The sequence below is a fragment of the Gossypium arboreum genome, chromosome 11, assembly GCF_025698485.1.
Source record: "Gossypium arboreum isolate Shixiya-1 chromosome 11, ASM2569848v2, whole genome shotgun sequence".
Lineage (NCBI taxonomy): Eukaryota > Viridiplantae > Streptophyta > Magnoliopsida > Malvales > Malvaceae > Gossypium > Gossypium arboreum.
This window is the reverse complement of record NC_069080.1, coordinates 108,776,045-108,789,937: the sequence shown is the minus strand read 5'-3', so window position 1 is coordinate 108,789,937 and position 13,893 is coordinate 108,776,045. Positions and strand designations below refer to the sequence as shown.

At 42.3% G+C, this 13,893-nt stretch overlaps 2 non-coding genes and 1 pseudogene across 2 annotated transcripts; all 3 read left to right on the top strand.

The window, feature by feature from the left end:
- On the top strand, positions 1-1,864 carry LOC128283933 (uncharacterized; annotated as a pseudogene).
- A 354-nt stretch (positions 1,865-2,218) lies between these two features.
- Positions 2,219-2,374, top strand: LOC128284931 (5.8S ribosomal RNA). Its single transcript, XR_008275349.1, has one exon. It is a non-coding gene; the product is annotated as a 5.8S ribosomal RNA (ribosomal RNA).
- A 7,849-nt stretch (positions 2,375-10,223) lies between these two features.
- Positions 10,224-10,330, top strand: LOC128284723 (small nucleolar RNA R71). The gene has a single exon (XR_008275146.1). It is a non-coding gene; the product is annotated as a small nucleolar RNA R71 (small nucleolar RNA).
- Positions 10,331-13,893: the final 3,563 nt, after the last annotated feature.

Sequence of the window (13,893 nt, the reverse complement as noted above, 5' to 3'; positions counted from 1 at the left end):
ATGACCTCTTCGTTGCTCACGCGGCATGTTGAGAGCCATACAAAGGTCGCGGCGTCCACAGAGAATTTTACGGTTGATCCCGCCGGTAGTCATATGCTTGCTGAAAAATTAAGCCATGCATGTGTAAGTATGAACAAATTGATCGTGAAAGCTGCGAATGGCTCATTAAATCGATTATAGTTTGTTTGATGGTATTTGCTACTCGGATAACCATAGTAATTCTAGAGCTAATACGTGCAACAAACCCTGACTTCTGGAAGGGATGCATTTATTAGATAAAAGGTCGACGAGGGCTTTGCCCCTTACTCTGATGATTCATGATATCGACGGATCGCACGGCCTTTGTGCCGGCAATGCATTATTCAAATTTTTGCCATATCAACTTTCGATGGTAGGATAGTGGCCTACTATGGTGGTGACGGGTGACGGAGAATTAGGGTTCGATTCCGGAGAGGAAGCTTGAGAAATTGCTACCACATCCAAGGAAGGCAGCAGGCGCACAAATTACCCAATCCTGACACGGGGAGGTAGTGACAATAAATAACAATACCGGGCTCCATGAGTCTGGTAATTGGAATGAGTACAATCTAAATCACAATACTGGGCTCTGTGAGTCTAGTAATTAGAATGAGTACAATTTAAATCCCTTAACGAGGATCCATTGGAGGGCAAGTCTAGTGCCAGCAGCCGCGGTAAATCCAGCTCCAATAGCGTATATTTAAGTTGTTACAGTGAAAAAGCTCATAGTTGGACTTAGGTGTGGGTCAGCCGATCTGCTTCACGATGAGCACCGATCTACTTGTCCCTGCTACCGGCCATGCGCTCCTGGCCTTAATTGGCGGGGTCGTTCCTCTGGCTCTTTTACTTTGAAGAAATTAGAGTGCTCAAAGCAGGCCTACACTTGTATACATTAGCATGGGATAACATCATAGGATTTCAATCCTATTGTGTTAGCCTTCGGGATCGGAGTAATGATTAACAAGGACAGTCGGAGGCATTCATATTTCATAGTCAAAAGTGAAATTCTCAGATTTATGAAAGACGAACAACTACGAAAGCATTTGCCAAGGATGTTTTCATTAATCAAGAATGAAAATTGGGGGCTCGAAAATGATTAGATACTGTCCTAGTCTCAATCATAAACAATGCCGACCAGGGATCGGATGATGTTGCTTTTAGGACTCCGTCGGCACGTTATGAGAAATCAAAGACTTTGGGTTCTGGAGGGAGTATGGTCGCAAGGTTGAAACTTAAAGGAATTGATGGAAGGGCACCACCAGGAGTGGAGCCTGCGACTTAATTTGACTCAACACGGGGAAACTTACTAGGTCCAGACATAGTAAGGATTGACAGGCTGAGAGCTCTTTCTTGATTCAATGAGTGGTGGTGCATGGCCGTTCTTAGTTGATGGAATGATTTGTCTAGTTAATTCCATTAATGAATGAGACCTCAGCCTGCTAACTAGCTACACGGAGGTGATCCTCCGTGGCTAGCTTCTTAGAGGGACTATGGCCTTTTAGGCCTCGGAAGTTTGAGGCAATAACAGGTCTGTGATGCCCTTAGATGTTCTGGGCCGCACGCCCACTACACTGATGTATTCAACGAGTCTATAGCCTTAGCCGATAGGCCCGAGTAATATTTGAAATTTCATCGTGATGGGGATAGATCATTGCAATTGTTGGTCTTCAACAAGGAATTCCTAGTAAGGCGAGTCATCAGGTCGCGTTGACTACGTCCCTGCCCTTTGTACATACGCCCGTCGTTCCTACAGATTGAATGGTCTGGTGAAGTGTTCGGATCGCGGCGACGTGGGTGGTTCACTGACCGCGACGTCTCGCGAAGTCCACTGAACCTTATCATTTAGAGGAAGGAGAAGTCGTAACAAGGTTTCCGTAGGTGAACCTGCGAAAGGATCATTGTCGAAACTTGCCTAGCAGAATGACCCGTGAATACGTTATGAACAACATCGGAGGCGGTGCAGGTGCATCGTCGCCTGTCGCCACCCCCTCATGTCAGAGTGGCCGGTCTCGTCGTCCCTTTGCCCATTGGGTGGGGTGAGATGTCAGGATCAACCTCTTCGATGCAAAAAGAACAAAGCCCTGACCCGAATCGCTCTAAGGAATCGAAATGGAAAAAGGGACACGTCTTTTGTTGCTGCACCATTCGCCGTGTCAGTGCTTCAGTGATGTTGTTCTTTTTTTTGCAAAGTATATAGAACGACCCTCTACAACAGATATCTCGGCTCTCGTATTGATGAAGAACATAGCAAAATGCGATACTTGGTGTGAATTGCATAATCCCGTGAACCATCGAGTCTTTGAACGCAAGTTGCGCCCCAAGCAATTAGGCCGAGGGTACGTCTGCCTGGGTGTCACGCATTGTCGCCCCCATCCAACACCGATCCCTCAGGACTCGATTGGACCGCTGGCAAAAATTGGCCTCCCGTGTGCTCACAGCCAATGGTTGGTCTAAATTCGAGTCCTCGACAACATAATCATCGTGACGATTGGTGGTAAGGCTGTAAGCAACCTCGTTCAAAGTCGTGCATGTTCGTTGATCGAGACCTTTAAACCCTTTCGGCATCGCAAGGACGGTGCTCGCATCATGACCCCAGGTCAGGCGGAATTACCCGCTGAGTTTAAGCATATCAATAAGCGGAGGAAAAAACTTACCAGGATTCCCCTAGTAACGACGAGCGAATGGGAAAAGCCCAGCTTGAGAATCAGGCGCCACCGGCGTCTGAATTGTAGTCTGGAAAAGCGTCCTCAACGGTGGACTGGGCCCAAGTCCCTTGGAAAGGGGCGCCAGAGAGGGTGAGAGCCCCATCATGCCTGGACCCTGTCGCACCACGAGGCGCTATCTACGAGTCAGGTTGTTTGGGAATGCAGCCCTAATCGGGAGGTAAATTCCGTCCAAAGCTAAATACGGGCAAGAGACCGATAGCGAACAAGTACCGCAAGGGAAAGATGAAAAGGACTTTGAAAAGAGAGTTGGTCGCGTGATTCGTAACAAGTAATAAATATTTATAATGAAGAAAAACCTAGACTAACTATTATCACGACGAAAAGACAAGCGCAGCTATCAAACAATAGTATAGCAATGGCAAGACCGGGATATTGTACCTAAGGGAACCAAAAGTACTAGTAATAACTATCTTTTTATTATTTAACCTAGAAATAAAGAGGGGTTGTTTATTAAACTAATTAACTAAACTAATTAACTAACTAAAGTAAAGTAAAGAGAAAATTTGGACAAAGACTTGAAGAAAAGTAATTGATAAAGACGACACCCAAGGAGGAATCCACCTAGATTTCACTTGTTATCTGACTTTGAACCAGGCGATTTATTCACTTGACTTGATCCGTGAGATTCCCTAACCTATATTATTAACCAGGCGATTTATTCACTTGACTTGATCCGTGAGATTCCCTAACCTATATTATTATCTCTTTTGAGACTAATAACACCTAACCTTCAGTTGAATTAATTGAAATCTCTTTCTAATTAAAACCCCTAGGAAAGCAGTAAATCGATATATGGACTCCCATATTAGGTTTTACCCTAATCCGACAAAATCTCATAACCCTATTTCTAGGCGTTCGATCAACTCCGCTTAATTATGCCAAATTTACTCTTAGACAGGAACTTCTGCTCCTCTGCATAAACACATCAAATCATGAATCAATACCCAAAATATTAACTCAAGCATTAAGAACACATCATTAAGAACAAATCAAGTATTTATCATACAGTTTAGATAATAATAACAAGATCCATTATAGGTTTCAACCCCCTTAGGTATCTAAAGGGTTTAGTTCATAATAAAATAAGAGTACATCTCAAAAGTATGAAAATAATAGAACATAAAGAAAACTCTAAAAATCCCTGAAGGAATTCTGAGAGAGATCTTCAGTCTTGGAGTAACTCTGGCTTTTGAGATGGATCATCTGGCTTCCTTCAAGTAATTCTCGGCATGTGGTTCTGTACTCCAGAAAAGTTCTGAAGGAGAGCCACTCCCTTCTAAGTCATACTTAGGGTGTTTATATAGGCTTTGGATTGACTTTCTTCCTCCCTAAGTATCCTTTTCCGTGTAAAATACAACTCTTTGAAAAAGGGACACGCCCGTGTGCCACGGCCGTGTGACGTGATTGCCAAGCCGTGTTCGATCCGTTAAATTGCACACTACCGTGTGGGTCAATGGCCAGGCCGTGTGAATCGTGAAAACCTTGGTCGACACCCTCGAAAGACATGGGCGTGTGAACAGCTCGTGTGGCAAGGCTTAGGCCATGTCATCTTCTCGATTTGGTCCGTTTTGTCCCATTTTGGCTCGTTTTTGGCTCCTTTTGACTCTTGGTGCTCTCCTAAGTACAAAACATGAAATAATTGGATTAAGAGTGCCAAAATCCATAAATCTAGTGATAAACATCCATAAATATGCTTATGCTAAGTATTTGGGGTAAAAATATGTATAATTTGGCGTTTATCAAATACCCCACACTTAAGCATTTGCTTGTCCTCAAGCAAAACTCTCATTTACTGCTAGAATTCATTCCTTTCAATCACATAATCATTACTGATAATGTTACAAACTATTTCACGGAAAATCATACAATGAGAATTCAACTATAAGGGCATTAAAAGCCTCAAACAATCTAAATCGAATATTTTGATAATAAAATTATAGGTAATCTCCTTCCTCTAAGTAATTAACTTTAGTCCTAAATATACAAGAGATGACATCCTCACTAAGGATTCACTAAAATCACTCAAAGTGTTTAAGGTTCAAGATTAAGCACTCGATTGTCTAACATGAGAAGTTCTTGCCATAGGATTGCATGAAAATCAAATCTCCACCACTTGTAAATGATATGATACACTAATTAAAAGGTCTTTCCATGGTTGTAATGGGGTTTAGGTTACGGGTATGGATACAAGCTAAAGAGACAAAGGTTAGAATTAAGATAATTTTAATATATTACCCCACTATCAAAAACTTAATTACTGAATCACAAACAAATATCTAGAACTATATTACATGAGCTCATGACAACTTTAGCTTGCTGAGAATTACAATAATAATACTGAGTTTTTTTTTAAGAACAAATCAAGTCAATACAATATAGAAATCATACTTCCTGATTCAGTAACAAAAAATGGTGAACGCAGTGAGGTAACAATATTAAAAATAATCCCGATAAAAAAAGGTAAATTAAGTAAGAGGATTTCAATAATAATGGGTTAATGGGTTAATGATGAGGGTTAATTAATAAAAAGGGTTAGTAGGCTCAAGGAGGTTTACTAAGGATTTAATTATGTGGGAAGGCTTTTTATGGAATAAGTGGGTTAAATCCTGAGTGCCTTTATCATCTCAGTATATCAAATCATACGTGTGATCTCGACATGTATAATCGAAGTAAGTTCTAGAATAACAGTTCAATGTTGACACACTCAAACCACAAAAGAAGTGCACAAGAAAGAAAGCTATATCCTCAAAAAGGCTAAAAAATCTCACCAAAAATTTGGGTTTTTGATGTCATTCTTGTATACTTAAGATTTCAAGATAATACCTCAATTTAGGAAAATAATCTAAAAAATTTAGTTCTCAAAATGTCAATTTATCATGCTCAATTCTCTAATGTCCTATAATCAAATAATCATGAATAATTCCCATGGTCTAATTCATGACATATCAACAATAATTATAGATCAATCAGAATTCATTCGATCAATATTATGAGAAAATCACTTAAGCACAAGATTAAATTCAGGGATTTGAGAATAATGCAAAAAGTTAGGCATCATGTTCATGTTTACCCCCCACACTTAAGATGTACATTTCCCTCAATGTACAAAGATAGATTATTCAAAATAAAGAAAATCATAAGAGGGAAGGAGGTGAAACTCCCTGTTATATGGATGTGGAGCTTGATTCTGAGGCTAGAGTGTTTTGGGAAAGTGGTAGCTGCCACTATTCTTAGCTAGATGAAGAAATTGGGCCGTTGAACATGGCACTTGTGAGGTATTGTGTCCCATTTGTTTCCTCATTCCATAAAATATTCCTAGCAGCTTTGCTTGGAAGTTTGTAGAACCATGAAGAGCTTATTAAGAGTTGGTGTGGAAGAGAGCGTAGTGGGATTACTTGTTAGAAATACCAGAAAAATGAAAAAAGTAAAATTTACTAATGTAGATATGTCTTTCAAAAGAAAATAATAAAATTGAAATGAAAATAAAAATAAAAATAAAAATAAAAATAAAAATAAAAAGATAGGAGGATTTAATGATCCTTGTCAGTGGGGCCCTCAGGTGGTGGCGCTGGAGTGGCGATGTGGAAGTGCTGGCACAGCTATTGCATCATGGCCTGCATGTCGTCCATCTGTCTATCACGTCGCTAATCTCGCTCATGAATCATCTCGAACTGTGTAGTGCAATACTGCTCGAAGTGAGTGAGTCGGTCGAAAAGGTGTGCCAATGAAGCAGTCGCATGAACTGGTCATTCCCTAGGTGGCGTGGTAGAAGGTTCCTCGTGCTGTGGGGGGACATCATCAAGAATGTCCTCAAGATCCTTCTCGTCAATGGCGGTACTGAGGAAGATCGGTCCGACGTCGGCGCTCGATCATCCTCATATGTAACATAGTCGTGATGCCCTGTGGGGACATCTGACCTATCAGTGTAAGCACTGATGACTGGGCCACGGTGTTGAGGAGGCCGAAGAGTCTGGCAAGGCGCGTCACGTAGGGGCCGATAGATATTACTTCCTTCTGATACCGCTCGGTCTGATGGCGAATGGCAAAACAATGAAATATGCCAAGTCAGTCACGTGGGCATTCACCATGCACCATAAATAGTAGGCATCATGGGTGTTGACGACGCCAGTGCTCTCTCTCCTTCCGGTCAAGGTGTGTGCTAATATGGCATGGAGATACCGTAGGGAAGGGGCGAAAGCTGAGGCCTTCGAGCGGCTGGGGTCATAGGTGGAAGAGAGTGGTGCCAAAGCTTTTCAGCACAAGGAAGGAGAAATGTGGATATTGCGTGATAGTGCATTCATGTCCTTCTCCTCCATAAACTCATCGGTGTAAAGTCCCAGAGCGACTACAAACTCTGGGACACTCATCGCGCGAACTAGACTGTCTAATCGGAAGTGAATGGTGCCTAGGTCATCATTGTTTATCATCACCATCTGTAAATGAAAAGTAGAGCATAATTCTAAAGTTAGCCCTAAATAAGTTGGCTCAGTAATAGCGAAGAATCGTTCTCATGGGTCTGTGGACAGGAGGGCACAGATGGCATCAGCTAATTTGGACTTGCTCTCTGCAGCCATCAATGCAATGACACAGTAGTGAGGGTCGTAGCGTAGTATTTGAAATAGCTCCTCTTGCGAAGCTTGCGGAAACTCATGGAATGGGTGCCGAACTTCCGCTGTAGCACGTACCGAGGAAAAACCCGATCCCCAATGTCTCTTTAAGGATGGGACCGCGACCTTCTTGCCTCTTGATGATGACATAATGTACCAAAAATTGCTGTAGGGCGGAGCACGGGCGTGTTGGTGGCAAGCATGGGTGTGTGGCGTGAGTGTATAGCTGTGTGGAGGAAAAATGGGGGGAAAAGAGAGGGGAAAGTGAGCATTGATGCAGGGGGAGTGGATTTTAGGATGGTTTGGGGGTTGGAGAAGTGAGAATCTAAGGAATGGTGGCAGAAATAAGGATTAGGGAGTGGAGAAGGGGAGATTTCGGCTAGGGTTTTGAAAGGAAGAAGAAAATGAATAGTGATTTTCTTATATAGGGGAGGTGCACACGGCTTAGGGCCACACCTATGTACTCTAAAGGTGAGCCTGTGCTTTTTGAATTTTGCAATTTAGGTCGTGCCCGGCTACTATCCCACGCCTGTATGTCTTGGGCGTGTGTGGCACATGGCCATGTCGTAGGGTCGTGTCTAGCTCTGTTCGCTTCTCCTACGCCCTTGTGTTAGGGTACCACGCCCGTGTATTATTGTCCATGGCTTAATGGCACGGGCGAGTGTCGCGCCCGTGTCGAAGAAACAGAATCGAGCCTTGCCCCTGGCACACCCGTGTTTTTCCATTCCCACGCCCGTGTTAATCCTATCAAGTTCACCCATGACCATGTCGCACGGCCGTGGGGATTTATTGCATCCCGTGTTTTAGGGAAATCATGTCCTGCTTCCACACGGCCGTACAGTACGGCCGTGTTTCTTCCCCTGCTTAGCCACGGTCTTAGGCACGCCCATGTTCTTGGCCATGTATGCTGAAAAACTTTGCAATTCAAAGATAAATCTAATTGTTTATAGTGTTACAAATAAAAAATAAAAAATAAAGAAATCAAAATATGTTAGTGTTCGGGTTGCCTCTCGAGAAGCGCTTATTTATAGTCTAATCTCTCTAGTGAATGGTTAGGGTGGTTCGAGGAGTTTATACTCCTCATTCCTGCTATCAATCTCATCAAAATAGGGTTTTAATCGGGTGTTGTTTACCTTAAAAGTGTCGAACTTGGGGTGACTCACCTCCACCGTACCGAATGGAAAAATAATGAATACCGTAAGAGGGATTTCCTTATTCGATGTGGTAGTAACAATGTGAGGATCTGCGGTATCTAATAAGACTTTATCGCCGACCTTAAGTTGATTAGGAGAGGTATCGGGCTTGTTTTGGTGTAGTTTCGATTTATCATGTGTTCTCGGTTTGTGTTCTCGCCATTCGTCTAGCTCCTCTATCCGTAGCCTTCGTTCTTCATGAATGTGTCCTCTATCATTTCTAGAACATGGCTCGTGAACTTCTTTGAAGCTTAATTTTCACAAAGTCATATTGTCAGTTTTAGTAGATTGGTGTGGACTATTACCTTCAATGTTCGATGTGATGCCAGAATTACGAGCTTGAAGGGTGATCGTTTCGTCTCCCACACGAAGTGTAAGCTCACATGTGCCAACATCAATAATTGTTTTAGAAGTTGCTAAAAAGGGCCTCCCTAAAATCAAAGGGGTGTTATTATCCTCCTCTATGTCTAGAACAATGAAATCAACAGGAAATATGAACTTATCTACTTTCACGAGTACATCTTCAATAATACCCCTAGGGAATCTTATAGTTTTATCTGCCAATTGAATGCTCATCCTAGTTTGTTTAGGTTTCCCAAGACCTAGTTGCTTAAACATTTTGTAAGGCATAACGTTAATACTAGCCCCTAAATCAGCTAATGCACGACTTATATCTAAACTACCAATTAAACAAGGAATTGTAAAACTCCCTGGATCTTTCAATTTGTGGGGTAGCTTATTCTGTAGAATAGCTGAGCAAACTGCATTTAGCTCCACATGCGACGCTTTGTCCAACTTCCGCTTATTTACTAAAATCTCTTTTAAAAATTTCATTGCATTTGGCATCTGCGACAAAACTTCAATAAATGGTAAGTTAATATGTAATTTTTTCAAAAGTTTAAGGAATTTATCGAATTGTTCGTCTGAGCGATCTTTCCTTGTCGCATTAGGGTATGACACACGAGGTTTATATTCGACAGTCACTGGTTTGTTTGTATTTTGACCTACCTCATCTCTCCATTTGCTTACCACTGTTTCTTGCCTTGGTTCTATTTCAGGCTCAACGACTCCTTCATCATTCTGGATATTAATTGCGTTGAGCTATTCCCTTGGGTTGGGTTTAGTGTTACTTGGCAAGCTACCTTGTGGTCGTTCGGAGATCAATTTGGAAAGCTAGCCTATCTAAGTTTTGAGTCCTTGGATCGATGCTTGTTGATTTTTAAGTGCTGTCTCGGTATTTTGGAAATAGGTTTCTGACATTGATATGAATTTTGAGAGCATCTCCTCAAGGTTCGGTTTCTTCTCTTGTTGATAAGATGGCTGTTAAAAACCCTGAGGATTTTGTGGCTTTTGATTTCCTTGACCACCCTAAGAGAAATTTGGGTGGTTCCTCATTATTGGATGAACCTGCGTAGAACTAAGAAAACCATCAATCTTTTTATTGAGAAGTTCTACGATTTTGACATAATGGCGAGTCGACGTTATAAACGCCGGCTATTTTTGTTGGCTTAGTCCTCAAGACTTGCCACTGATAGTTATTCAGTGACATTTCTTCAATGAATTCATAAGCCTCTTTAGGTGTTTTGTTGTTGATAGTTCCGCCAGCAGCTACGTCAACCATTTGCCAAGTCGAGGGATTCAAACCATTGTGGAATGTTTGTACTTGCAGCCAAAATGGTAACCCATGGTGAGGGCACCTTCTCAGTAAGTCCTTGTATCTCTCCCATGCATCATAAAGTGTTTCTAAATCCATCTGCACAAAAGAAGAGATATCATTACGCAATTTAGCCGTTTTAGCTGGTGAAAAATATTTTAGTAGAAATTTCTCGGTCATTTGTTCCCAAGTAGTAATTGACCCTCGTGGTAACGAGTTCAACCACTGTTTAGCTTTGTTCCTCAATGAAAAAGGAAACAACTAAAGACGAATGGCATCATCAGAAACGCCATTGATTTTGAATGTATCGTAAAATTCCAGGAAATTTTCTAAGTGAGCGTTGGGATCTTCATCCTGCAAACCATCAAACTGAACAAACTGCTGTATCATCTGAATAGTGTTAGGTTTTAATTCAAAAGCATTGCCAGCTATAGCAGGTCTAACTATGCTAGATTCAGTTCCTATTAAAGAAGGTTTAGCATAATCATACATAGTGCGTGGAGAGGATTTTGATTCGTCGCAATTGCAGGAGGTAACTGATTGCCTCGGTTTTTCGCCATCTCTTCGATTGGGGGTTGAGTATTGTCTTCTTGCTCGTTCTCCATGTATCATAAGTTGCACCTTATCTCTCTTTGATATCTAGGAATTGTACGATCAATTTTTTCGTCAAAAAGTAATGGTCCCGACGGGTTTCTTCTAGTCATAAACTATAAAAACCTGCCAAGAGAAAGAATAAGGAAATTAATAATTGCAATAAAAATAAATGGCTAAAGTAATAAAAATTTAGCGTTCCTAATATTTTAGTTCCCCGGCAACGGCGCCAAAAACTTGATCGCGTGATTCGTAACAAGTAATAAATATTTATAATAAAGATCAAACCTAGACTAACTATTATCAAGACGAAAAGGAAAGCGCACCTATCGAACAATAGTATAGCAATAGCAAGACCGGGATATCGTACCCAAGGGAACCAAAAGTACTAGTAATAACTACCTTTTTATTATTTAACCTAGAAATAAAGAGGGGTTGTTTATTAAACTAATTAACTAAACTAATTAACTAACTAAACTAAAGCAAAGAGAAAATTTGGAAATAGACTTGAAGAAAAGTAATTGATAAAGACAACACCCAAGGAGGAATCCACCTATATTTCACTTGTTATCTGACTTTGAACAAGACGATTTATTTACTTGACTTGATTCGTGAGACTCCCTAACCTATATTATTATCTCTTTCGAGACTAATAACACTGAACCCTAAGTTGAATTAATTGAAATCTCTTTCTAATTAAAACCCCTAGGGAAGCAGTAAATCGATCTATGGACTCCCATATTAGATTTCACCCTAATTCGGCAAAATCTCGTGGATCAACTCCGTTTAATTATGCCAAATCTACTCTTAGACAGGGACTTTTGCTCCTCTGCATAAACACATCAAATCATGAATCAGTACCCAAAATATTAACTCAAGCATTAAGAATACATAATTATGAACAAATCAAGTATTTATCATACAGTTCAGATAATAATAACAAGATCCATCATAGGTTTCAACCCCCTTAGGTATCTAAGGGGTTTAGTTCATAATAAAATAAGAGTACATCTCAAAAGTATGAAAATAACAGAACATAAATAAAACTCTAAAAACCCCTGAAGGAATTCTGAGAGAGATCTTCAGTCTTGGAGTAGCTCCGGCTTTTGAGATGGATCGTCTGGCTTCCGTCAAGAAATTCCCGGCGTGTGGTTCTGTACTCTAGAAAAGTTCTAGATGAGAGCTGCCCCCTTCTAATTCATACTTAGGGTGTTTATATAGGCTTTGGATTGGCTTTCTTCCTCCTTAAGTATCCTTTTCCGTGTAAAATACAACTATTTAAAAAAGGGACACGCCCGTGTGCCACGGCCGTGTGACATGATTGCCAGGTCGTGTTCGATCCGTTAAATTGCACACGACTGTGTGGGTCAATGGTTAGGCCGTGTAAATCATGAAAGTCTTGGTCGACACATTCGAAAGACACGGGCGTGTGAACAACACATGTGGCAAGGCTTAGGCCGTGTCATCTTCTCGATTTGGTCTATTTTGTCCTTTTTTTTGCTCGTTTTTGGCTCCTTTTGACTCTTGGTGCTCTCTTGAGTACAAAACATGAAATAACCGGATTAAGAGCACCAAAATCCAAAAATCTAGTGAAAAACATCCATAAATATGCTTAGTATTTGGGGTAAAAATATGTATAATTTGGTGTTTATCAACAGTCAAAGAGTGCTTGAAATTGTCGGGAGGGAAGCGAATAGGGGCTGGCGATGCGCCCCGATCGGATGTGGAATGGCGAGAGTCGGTCCGCCGATCAGCTCGGAGTGAGGACCGACGCGGGTCATGGCGGCAGCCTAAGTCTGGGCCTTTGATACACCTATGGAGACATCGTCGCCTCGATCATGGAATCCAGCACACGCCGTTTTGGCGTGCTTCGGCACCTGCGAGCTCCGGGTGTCGGCCTGCGGGCTCCCCATTTGGCCCGTCTTGAAACACAGACCAAGGAGTCTGACATGTGTGCGAATCAACGGGCTAGAAAACCTGTAAGGCACAAGGAAGCTGATTGGCAGGATCCCTCGTGGGTGCACCGCCAACCGACCTTAATCTTCTGAGAAGGGTTCGAGTGATAGCATGCCTATCGGGACCTGAAATATGGTGAACTATGCTGAGTGGTGTGGGCCGATCGTCGGCCCAAGTGGCTGTGGTGATGATTTTCTGGCTGGTCAAGCCCGTGCCCATGGAAATATAGCCAACGACTCCAGGACCAAGTTCCCTATATCGGGCAAAGTTCTCCTATGGTGGCTTATGCATTGCTATGAGCTGAAGCTTATCTTGCCCATTCTCCCCAATCATGTTAGGGACACTTGTGCCTTCTAAGTCAGCAACCCATCGGTGCCTTGGCCTTGCCAAGGCCTTGCTTGCATTCAAAACTGCCCGTGACCCCAGTACCAAGTCCCTTTGATGGCAACGGCTCACTGGGGGGCGTAAGTTGAGTTTGCAAGCTCAGTCTTGGCTCGACCAAGTCCCAATCGAGTTTTGCCCCTCGTAGTTCTCGTGCAAGCAGTTGTGGTGTGCCCTCTTTTCATTGTTCCTTCCGCTCCCCTACCAATACATTGGTTGGGTAGGTTGTTAGCCGGTGTGCATTGGTGCTACTACTAGTACGCAATGGGCATATGAGTGGTGTTTTGGTTGTGTGTATTGATAGGATCCATGCTACCCGTATCGAACTGCTGAGCCGCAATCCTGTTCATTGACTTCCCTTGTTCTAATTGAATCCAAGGGGTGCGATCGGGATCCTGTGTTGCGTACCTAAGCCAAATGGAATTATGGATGTGTTGCTGTCCCTTCTCCATCTCGTGCCCTTTGGGGTGCATGGTGGACCATAATCGTGCCCTACGTCCCGAGTGTGCCCCCTTAAACCGGTGTGGCCTTGTCGGTGCACTGGTGCTTGATCGTGCTTTCGGATGCAGAAAATATTTTTGAGAGTAGGGTTTAGGCTCTTGTCTATAGATGCCTATGCATTTTGTCTCTTGACAGGGATGATACTCGTGCTCTGTTATGACCTTTTCGTTGCTCATGCAAAATGTTGAAAGCCATGCAGTACCGACGTCGTGGAGGAATACTACCTGGTTGATCTTGCCAGTAGTCATATGCTTGCCTCAAAGATT